The sequence below is a fragment of the Palaemon carinicauda genome, chromosome 19 (assembly GCF_036898095.1).
Source record: "Palaemon carinicauda isolate YSFRI2023 chromosome 19, ASM3689809v2, whole genome shotgun sequence".
Classification (NCBI taxonomy): Eukaryota; Metazoa; Arthropoda; class Malacostraca; order Decapoda; family Palaemonidae; genus Palaemon; species Palaemon carinicauda.
This window is the reverse complement of record NC_090743.1, coordinates 42,217,007-42,228,216: the sequence shown is the minus strand read 5'-3', so window position 1 is coordinate 42,228,216 and position 11,210 is coordinate 42,217,007.

Sequence of the window (11,210 nt, the reverse complement as noted above, 5' to 3'; positions counted from 1 at the left end):
GAAAATAAACTATGAAAGAAACTTGAGAACAATAACATTAAAATAAATCTTTCATATATAAAGTCTAAAAACTTCAAAATAACAAGAAGACAAATAAGATTGAATAGTGTGCCTGATTGTACCCTCAATCAAGAGAACTCTACTAAGACAGTGGAAGACCATGGTATAGAGGCTACGGCACTAACCAAAATTAGAGAACAAAGGTTTGATTTTGGAGTGTCCTTCTCCTAGAAGAGCTGCTTACCATAGTTAAAGTCTCTTCTACCCTTACCAAAAGGAAAGTAGCTACTGAACAACTACGGTGAAGTAGTTAACCCTTTGAACAAAGAAGAATTGTTTGGTAGTCATAGTGTTGTTAGGTGTATAAGGATAGAGGAGAATGTAGAAAGAATATACCAGACTATTCAGTGTATGTGTGGGCAAAAGAAAAATGAGCTGTAACCTGAGAGAGGGATCCAATGTATTACTGTTTGGCTAGTCAAAGGAGCCAATAACACTAGTGGTAGTATCCTGACGGGTGGCTGGGGCCCTGGCCAATCTACTAGCTACAATCAAACAATGTTGGCTTAGAATAATCTTGTCTTCAAAAGAAGGGTAAATTACGTGAAATATGGTATGTAAGCATATTTTGATACCCTTCAGTGCTTTGATCTGTCTTGAAGTTAGTATAGTACAGGGATTTTGTACCGTATACTGTACTGAAGATATGACACCTTTAGAAGGTAGTACTGTACAGTATTTTGATTTTCTTGATGGTCAATTTATGATGTTATCAAGTTAAATGTTAACCTGTAATGTAGTCATTGCTGAGTACATTATGGTATTCTATTACATATTGCTCATATGTACTGTATTGTTAAAAACTGTTGCATGTTTCCTCTTAAATGCATTTTCCAGATAAGTCTGTTATCTTAAGCCTCTTAGGATCCGATGACATTTTGGTGTCGCCTGTTCATGCAACTATTTACTATATAGGAAATTTATCAAACTTTCTAATGCAATTTCAAGCTTCTCTCTGTGATGATTGCTTGGTTCTCCTTAGTGATCGACAATGTCCCAGTCTTGGGTATGTCATAGCACAATTTTTCTCTAAAGCTTGTGGTCAGTACAACAGGTACATCCCCACCGAGATTCTTGAAGAAGATGCATATGATAATCGTAGCCATTCAAGTTTATATTGGAAGCTGGCCTTTTTAATAATTCTTAAAGGTGCAGTACAGACAGTCTTAAATGTCTTATAATTATGTTGATTTTCAATTTGTTTTTTTCAGTTACTAATTCATATTAATCATACAACAGTTGGCATTGATGACCATTGATGTTGTGTCTTCAAATATTTATCAATCATTCATTCATTTTATCTTTATTTCTGTGTTATAGTCAAACCATTCTGTCGTGGCCGCTGAGACGATTTCTGTTCCCCTGTACAGCGTACCCATGTCAAAATATTTCGACCACTTTAAGGAAAAATGAACACTGCGGTTAGAGACGAGCCATCCAAACTGAGTGAGACTAATGCTAGCCGTTAATGACAGATGACATTCCCCAAGGTACACCCAGGGTGCATCCTCACCTTTTTCACTAATCTCACTGGATTAAGACGATTAAATCTGCTCTCTCTCTCTCTCTCTCTCTCTCCTGTTATTCTTGTCGAGCATACAGTATATATTTCATTAGGTACACTGTTAAATAAGCGTAATTTTAATCGGACATTAGGCTATCCGTAAAAATATACTGTTCATAGCCCTAATTCAGTAAAATATTGGAGAGAGTAATTTTTACCCTACCCTGTTATGTTATTACGGGTTGATGATCATATCACCATTTAACGTCAATATTTCCATTTATTAGACGGTAAATGCCGTCTAAGTTATAATGCTTTCTTATAATATATATATTATATATATATATATATATATATATATATATATATATATATATATATATATATATATATATATATATATCATCTCCTCCTACGCCTATTGACGTAAAGGGCCTCGGTTAGATTTCGACATTTTTCTCTATCTTGCGCTTTCAAATCAACATTTCTTCATTCATTCATTATATATATATATATATATATATATATATATATATATATATATATATATATATATATATATATATATATATATATATATATATCATCTCCTCCTACGCCTATGACGTAAAGGGCCTCGGTTAGATTTCGACATTTTTCTCTATCTTGCGCTTTCAAATCAACATTTCTTCATTCATTCATTATATATATATATATATATATATATATATATATATATATATATATATATATATATATATATGTATATATATATATATATATATATATATATATATATATATATATATATATATATATATATATACACCGTATATATGTATGTATGTATATATATATATATATATATATATATATATATATATATATATATATATATATATATATATATATATATATATATATATATATATATATATATATATATATATTATATATATACATATATATATAACGGATTTTGAGCGAAGCGAAAAATCTATTTTTGGGTGAGATAGCCATGGCGTCCTGATGGAAGGTTCCTGTTTGGTAGCTTCCTTGGGTATAAGACTACTAAGATATTCCCAGAGAATTTAACCACAGGTTATCACAGAATTCTAACTTCTGGAGCGAGTATCTCAAAGGTTTCCCTTTAAGACATCGTAATACAACAGGGGACACGCATGTCTGGTCGTGCCACATAGCTATCTCCACCCCGAACAGAGTTAACGCTTCGGTGTGTAAGGGCTGAGAATAGCTGGGAGCCGTTCCACAGCTAATCTCACTCGTGGCTACTACTGATACTCGAGACGTAAACAAACGGACGCCATTGCTCTAATGACGTCACGCGCGTCTTTATCCTGGCGCCAGTTGCTGCCCATCACCATGATACAATTGTGTAGGGTGGGAGCAAACTGAACGAAGTAGTAGGGAGGGTCCATCAGGACGCCATGGCTATCTCACCCAAAAATAGATTTTTCGCTTCGCTCAAAATCCGTTTTTTGGGCTCAAGCCATGGCGTCCTGATGGAAGAGTACCAGAGAATCAATGTATCGTGGTAGATTTTCCCCCAGAGTTAAGTGCCTAGGCATTGACAAAACAGCAAAGTAATCTTAGGTAAGAACCATAGGAACGAAATATCCTGCCCCCCATTGGTAGGAAGTTCCCATGGGCTATGCCGACGTCAAAGTGGTATTGAAGGGCTATTCATCTTGACAGAAGAACTTTTAAGAGCTTAGAGATGAAGCAGAATGTTTGATATTTGTATAGGAACATTCTGAAGTAGGCCAGTGGTGGTTGGGCACTGTGTGTAGAGTTCATCTCCTGATTATCAGAAGTAAGTATTCGTGTAGGAACCTTACTGAGGCAAGGTGAATATAATTTAGGAATAGACATCCTAAATTCTTCATGACCATAAGAAAGGAGGAATAAATAAAACTATGACAGTATGTATTTCATAGTAAGTAGGAGCTGAAAGAGACGCATAAGTAATAAAATAGAAATTTTATTTCACAATGCAGAAATTAAATAATTTACAGCAAAAGTAAAGTTCATTTACAGTAATAATAATGTACATAGAAATAAAGGCTTGCTCTTGAATCTGAAAGGGAATTTCAGGATTAGTAGGTACTCGTTCTCGAGGAACGCAAGTCTTTAAATAACACATCATGCTCAAGGCATGCGGCACTTGTGTGACACTATGACATTTCACCTGGGATAAGAACAGTTATAAAAGCACCAAGTGTTTTTAGACATCACTATGAATCACTCGAGGGTCAACATAGGCACCCGAAGAGTTAGAGTCCCAAGTAACTCACTGTTCTACGCAGAGTTAGGTGCAGGTTTCATAACACTACCTGCGGCTACCACAAAATGTTTGATTTCGTGCACTTGTTTCGCATAATGTTTAAAGAAAACTCGCGAGGACTTCCAGCCCGTAAAGTTTTTAAGGCTCTCAAAGTCCATGCTCTGAAAGAAGTTCAGAGAAGATGCCACTTTTCTAGGATCATGACCAGCGGGTGTACTGTTCGGATCCGCTCTGCGAATGAAGTAGGTGATTTTCGCTCTTAATTGTTTCAGTGACAGGTCGCTGCCCGATGTTTCTCCTTTGAAGAGTTGGCCTCCACCAAAGTTTGAAGTTCTGCGAAGATAGACCTTGAGGCTCTCTACTGGACATAGAGAGACATCCTCCTTCAGGGGGCATATTCTCCAAGGGCCCCATCTTTTGGTGGGTAATTCATTTTTGGCGAGAAACGTCGGATCAGGGGAGAGGGTCACTTCTCCTGAATCAGCAAACAGGATGTGTCCCTCTTCTCTTGATAATGCCACTATTTCGCTGACTCGAGCTCCCGAGGCGAGAGCAAATAAAAATATAACTTTCTGAGTCAGATCCTTGAGGGGGCATGAATCATTGTCCAAGTTGGAGGCGAAATGGAGCACCTTGTCTAGTGACCAGGAGATCGGTTTCGGAGGGGGTGCTGGGCGTAGGCGAGCACATGCTTTCGGCAGTTTGTTAAAGATGTCGTTGGACAGATCAATTTGGAAAGCATATAGAATTGGTCTAGTCAAAGCCGATTTGCAGGTTGAAATCGTATTGGCTGCTAATCCTTGTCCATGAAGGTGAATGAAGAAGGACATACAGAAATCAATGGTGATTTCTTTAGGATTTTTTGCTTTAACAAAGGAGACCCATTTCCTCCAGGATGATTCATATTGCCGTCTCGTGGATTCGGTCTTGTATTCCTCTAGGAAGTCTAGACTTTTCTTCGAGATCCCAAACCTCTTCTTTGCGGCAAGGGAGAGAAAATCATGAGATGAAGGTCCTTGATTTTCGATGATGAAGCGAAGACAGTCGACTTCTGTACTTGTTGAGAGAGAACTGGGCCCGGGAGAGGGATCAGCTTGGGCTGCAGCTCCAGGACCAGGGGGGTACCAGTTGCTCCGGGGCCACTTGGGAGCCACTAGGGCCGCTGTCCCTTTGAAGGTTCTCAGTTTGGAGAGGACTTTCAACAGAAGGTTGGTGGGAGGGAACAGGTATATCTTCGACCATCTGTTCCAGTCCAGTGACATGGCGTCCACCGCTTCTGCTTTGGGGTCCTCGTACGGGGCTACGTACAGAGGAAGTTGATTGTTGTCGCTCGTTGCAAAGAGATCTATCTGAAGTTCTGGGACTTGATGAGAGATGAAGGAGAATGATCTTGCGTCTAGAGACCATTCCGACTCTATCGGGTTTGTCCGAGATAGAGCATCCGCTGTCACGTTGCGGAATCCTTGTAGGTGAACTGCAGACAGGTGCCACTTCTTCTTCTCCGCCAGACGGAAGATTGGGAGAAGCACCTGATTTATCTGGGGCGATCTTGAGCCCTGGCGATTGAGACAACGAACTACCACCGAGTTGTCTAGGGTTAGACGGATGTGGATCGAGGGCGGCGGGGATAGCTTCTTCAGAGTAAGAAGGACCGCCATGGCCTCCAAGATGTTTATGTGGAACGTCTTGAATAGTGGAGACCAGGTCCCTTGAGCTTGTTTCAGGTGGGAGTGACCTCCCCAGCCCTCCAGTGAGGCATCCGTGTGGATGTTGAGTGATGGAGGAGGGTGTTGGAGAGGAATGGACCTTTTCAGGGCCATTGCTTCCGACCACGGCTTTAGGAGGCGTCGAAGTCTGTTTGGAAGCCGTCTCTTGAGGTCTCTTCGAGCGATGGATGCCGATCGTCTCCAGACTCCCGCGGCATCCTTTAGCTGTGCACGAAGCACTGGGTTTGTCACTGAGGCGAATTGTAGAGAGCCTAGAACTCGTTCCTGCTGTCGTCTTGAAATGCGTTTGGATTTCAGTAGTCGCTTGACAGACCCTGCTATTTCCTTCCTTTTCTTCTGGGGGATGGAAAGGCGGTGTGACTGAAGATTCCAGTGGATTCCCAGCCACTGAAACTTCTGAGCCGGAGAGAGGCGAGATTTCTTCTCGTTGATCTTGAATCCCAGGTGTTCTAGGTACTGGGTAACTTCGTCGCAAGACTTTGTACACTCTTCGGGCGATGGAGCCCAGACTAGCCAGTCGTCGAGGTAGGCCATCACCTGGACGTTTCTTAGGCGGAGCTGTTGTACTATGGCATCCGCCAGCTTTGTGAAGATCCGAGGGGCCACATTGAGGCCGAACGGCATGGCCCGGAAGGCGTAGCTTTTCCTTTGGAGTCGAAATCCTAGGTAGGAGGAAGCGTGATGGTTCATTGGAATGTGCCAATAGGCATCCGCCAGGTCTATAGAGACCGTGTAGGAACCTTGAGGCAGAAGGGTCCTTATTTGTTGAAGCGTCAGCATCTTGAATTTGTTGTTCTCTATGAACTTGTTGAGGGGGGATAAGTCCAGAATGACTCTGAGCTTGTCTGAGTCCTTCTTGGGAACGCAAAACAGTCTCCCTTGGAACCTGGTGGACTTTACCTTCCTTATCACCTTCTTGTTCAAGAGGTCTAGAACATATTCTTCCAGAATGGGGGTCGATTGTTGGAAGAACCGCTGGAAGATTGGGGGTGGTTGCACCCAACTCCAGCCTAGACCGTTCTTGATGATGCTGTGTGCCCAAGGATCGAAGGTCCAACGATCCTGGAATTGGCGGAGTCTTCCTCCCACCGGAAGCACTTCATTGCTTCTGGTGTCCCGAGGACTTGTTGCCTCGGCCGCTAGCTCCCTTTCCTCCTCTACCTCTGGAGGGACGACGAGAGGCGTCTCTGCTTGCACCCCTGGACGAGCCTCTACCTCTGGCATGAAAGGTAGTGGATGGCTGCTCAAAGGCAGGGGTGAAGACCGGTGACTGTGACAACACCGGTTGGGGGACCAATTGAAAGGTCTGTTGTGGTTGGGCAACCACTTGGGAGGTAGCGGGTCCCGGAAACTGACGTCTTTGTTGACGTTGCTGGGGTTTCGGCTTCTGAGGTTTCCTCTTAGGCTGAGGTCCATCGTCCTGAGAGGTTTTCCTTTTTCTGGACATGCCCCACTTGTGGAGAAGGTTCCTATTCTCCGTGGCGGCTCTGTCCGTTATTTCCTTGACAAGGTCAGAAGGAAACAGGTGCTTTCCCCAGATGTTGGAGGAAATCAGTCTCCGGGGTTCGTGTTTCACGGTGGCACCGACAAACACGAATTCACGACAGGCTCTACGAGCCTTTATGAAATGGTACAAGTCCTTCATTACCGTGAGTAAGTGGGATTTGGCCAGTACCATGTAGTGATCGGGTACTGCTGTGTCACAGGCCATAACTTCAAGTTGGACTTGATGAGAAAGAGATGCCGCAAGCCTCTCCTTCGTGTCTTGTTCCCGGCGAAGGAGGTGATCATTGAGCTTAGGGAGGTCTTCATTAAACTGACGTCCGGCGACGTCAGGATCGAGCCTACCCACGACGAAAGTATGTTGGACATCTTTCCATTGTCTAGTGTCAGGGGGTGTCACGATGGAGAAGGGTCTGCACTCCTCCAGTGCAGGGCAGGGTTTTCCTTCTTCCGCCGCTTTAAGGCATGCAGCCAAGGCCTTTTCCAAAAATGGAAGAATCGCAGTGTCAGGTGCGACATATGTAGGATGCTTCTTGCTCAAGGCAGGAAGCTTAGAGCAGGTAAAGCCCCTGCTCTTAAATGCGGAGGCTAGCATAGCCTGGGCCTTTGCGAGATCGAACACTATCTCTTCTTTAGGTTCGGTCTCCTCCTTCGAGGCAGGTTCGGAACGAAGCCGGACGTAACAGTCCGGGTAGGCCTCGAAGCTTGGGAAGAATTCCACATCTTCCAACGGGACCGTGCCGATTTTGTCACTAACAAAGATCCTGCCGGTCGCAATAACCATATGCTCTGCATACCTCCACGGATTGGCATGAGAGCAAGCTGGGAGATCCTTGACCGAGATCTTCTTCGGTTCTCTGGATCCAATCATAGACCTGATGGACTCCTGGTTCTCCTTCAGTCTGTCGTCCATGACAGCTCTAATCAGTCGGATCAGTTCTTGGGTAGAAGAGGAAGGATCCGGGGTCGAGGAGGTAGACGGGATGGACACATCCGTCGGTGTAGGAGTAGGCGGAGGGATGGACGAGGGAGTAGCTCCAATCTCCGACTCGGTGTATTCCACCTTGTCTTCGTCCTCTTCGGCTCCTTGAGCCATAAGCGTCTTCTCCGTGTCTTCCGAGACGTCAGAGATCTGTTCATCATCCTCGGAATCTAAACGACACTCGTGCATGGACTGAGCCATGACCACATCAGGTTCCACCGTAATTTGGACAGTGGGGATTGCTTCCTTTGGAACCACTGAGTCAGGGGAGGCCTTAGGGAACAACAGGGACCTCAGTTCTTCGGTGGCCAGGTACGGTCCAGTAGCATTTCTCTGAAAACCACGCACCCACTTGCGCAGTTTTTCACGAGCAATGTCTCTAACCTCCGCTGAGGGAGGGTTATGGAAGGCCTCAACTAGGTAGGCCTGGCAGACCGTACATTCCAGTGGATTCCAGAACTTCCAATCCCCTTTCTTGTCTGAGCAAGGGGCGTGAGTCCTGCACGCCGTATGTCCGTAAAACTGCGAGCGTTTCACAGCACAGTATGCGAAATCGCACTTCATCTGCTCCTCCTGTGGAAGAAAGAGAAAATGAGTATGGGGGAGTCATAGGAATGGCTCTTAAATTAAGTTAATATTAATCATTAATTTTAACTTAAAGAAGGTGTGATGCATAGAGAATGAAACAGTAAAGGAGAACACGCTCCATGCATCTCGCCCGGCTGGTTACCATAGGCTTGGTCCTGGGATAATCCAAATGACCGAGATCATTGGATATAGTTTCCTAGGATTCCCCTTATATTGGAACTCCATGGAAAGCCAAGGACAAGGTTGGGATCGAATTCATTCGGTTCCCAGATAAGAGCCAGAAGGTCTCATTAAGGGAAACTGCTTCTGGCAACCAGCCGCGCTAAGATGCACATAGCATGCTGGAAATAGAAGAATGCAAGGAGACAGCATGATCACTAATAGAGCAGTACTAGGTACTGATCTTAGAAGCAAAGCAGCTTATCTATTTGCAAGGTAGGGCTATCTTAGTCTTATGATAGCTAAGAGAGGGGGTGCAAGTATTCTTGACGCCTCCGGGGCATCCGGCAAGCCGCCGGCACGCCGGAGCTCGCTCCAGCATAGATTCTGGCACTAGAACAGACAATTTTCAAAGTCAGTTAGATACCAGGATGGCGGCCGCCGGCACAACGGCGGCACGCCGGCAGGGAGCGGCGGCTCCGGCAGCCGGAGGATGCCGGATTGGTGACTGGGGTAAGGATGGTACAGGTAGTATCGGGTTGCCGGCAGTATATGCCGGCACTCCGGAGATCGACCGGCAAGCGGACGATTAGATAGGAGTAGGAGAGCTGCCGGTAGTAGCCGGCGGCAGCCGGCAGTCCCTCGGTACACGGGGGGCTGGCGGCAAGGGTAGGGAAGTCACCAAGAGGGAGGCAGGTATTGCCGGCAGAAGAGGCGGCAAGAGACCGGCACCCGGATAGATAGAGAGACAGGGGGAGGGGGGGGAAGGATGCAGGAAGTACCTTCAGGGTTCCAGACATCCCTCCCCCTCCCTGAGGGGGTGTACCCATGATAGAGACAGGCTCTATCATCCATAAGCAGGGGTCACTAGGGACCGGGAGCAGGTAGCCCAAGGGAGGACTAGGGAACACCCAAGAGGGGGGGGGGGGAGACTCCCCTATGCAGAGCTACACTAGTAACTAACCTTATAGGACACTATGAAGGTATATGTACCAGAGCGGACAGCACAGGGAAGCTCGGGTAGCCCTACTCATCCACCCTAAGGAGGATTTGTAGGACAGGGGACAGATGAGTATAAACTAACCTAAGCATAGGCTAGGCTATACAAGAGATAGGTGGGGAGGGAGAAGAGAGGGGTCTTCCCAGGAAGGGTTTCTGTACCAGAGCGGCCACAAAGGGAAGGGAGGACACTCCCTAACCTAAGATTAGGCTGATCGGCTAAAACGGTGCAAGAGTACAGTTTCAGCATGGAACAGAGAAACCTTCCTAACCCGGCCTAGATCAGGGCTAAAAGTCCTGAACTAGGCAAGGAAGAAGACGTATCGCTATCGCAGGAAAGTCGTAGACTATCCTAGCCATAGAGGTAGGCTAGCCTAACCTCACTCTCAGACGCAATCCTAAAGGGGGTTCATTCCTTTAGGGAGGACTGAGAGGCGATATAATACTCTATTAGACAATAAATCCCTTTACTCAGAAAAGGGATCAAGGCTAATTAGAGGGAGTGCCAAGGCAGGGGATGAAGGAAGCATATAGGGGTCCTAAGGTTAGGTTAGGCTAGAAAGAATCACTGACTAGCCTATCCCCTATATGGTCCCTGAAGGCGAAAACATTTGCATCACTAGTCAAAAGTATTGTAAAATAATAATGCCACTATCTTCATAACTTAGTCTAGGATCACTGATAAATCATGCATGAACACTTGTATATAGGCTCCTGGCCTGGGGGCTATAGTAGCCGACTGGTATGAGGTCAATCGATGACCGATAAAAAGCGTCTAAACACGATATAAAAGTTCCTAGCTATGAAGACTAAATAAACTAATGTATTCGATTAGTATATAAGGCCGGAAGCGTTGTTGTGGCTAACTAAATAGGACATGCAAAACAACAACGACGCCATAAAATGGCGGGTCCGGTAGAGGCACAGCTCTGCCACAAAACATCAATTATTTCGCGAAATAATATTTACTTTACGGCCAGAGCTTAATTAAACAATACTGGAACCTTGTACTCAACTTTCCAGAAGAAGGCGAGGCTGAAGGTAACGACATAGCGAAGATGCAAAGCGATAAAGTTCACACAAGGGAAAATCCGTCTCAGTAGGGCAGCTACTAAACAAAGGATAAAGACGCGCGTGACGTCATTAGAGCAATGGCGTCCGTTTGTTTACGTCTCGAGTATCAGTAGTAGCCACGAGTGAGATTAGCTGTGGAACGGCTCCCAGCTATTCTCAGCCCTTACACACCGAAGCGTTAACTCTGTTCGGGGTGGAGATAGCTATGTGGCACGACCAGACATGCGTGTCCCCTGTTGTATTACGATGTCTTAAAGGGAAACCTTTGAGATACTCGCTCCAGAAGTTAGAATTCTGTGATAACCTGTGGTTAAATTCTCTGGGAATATC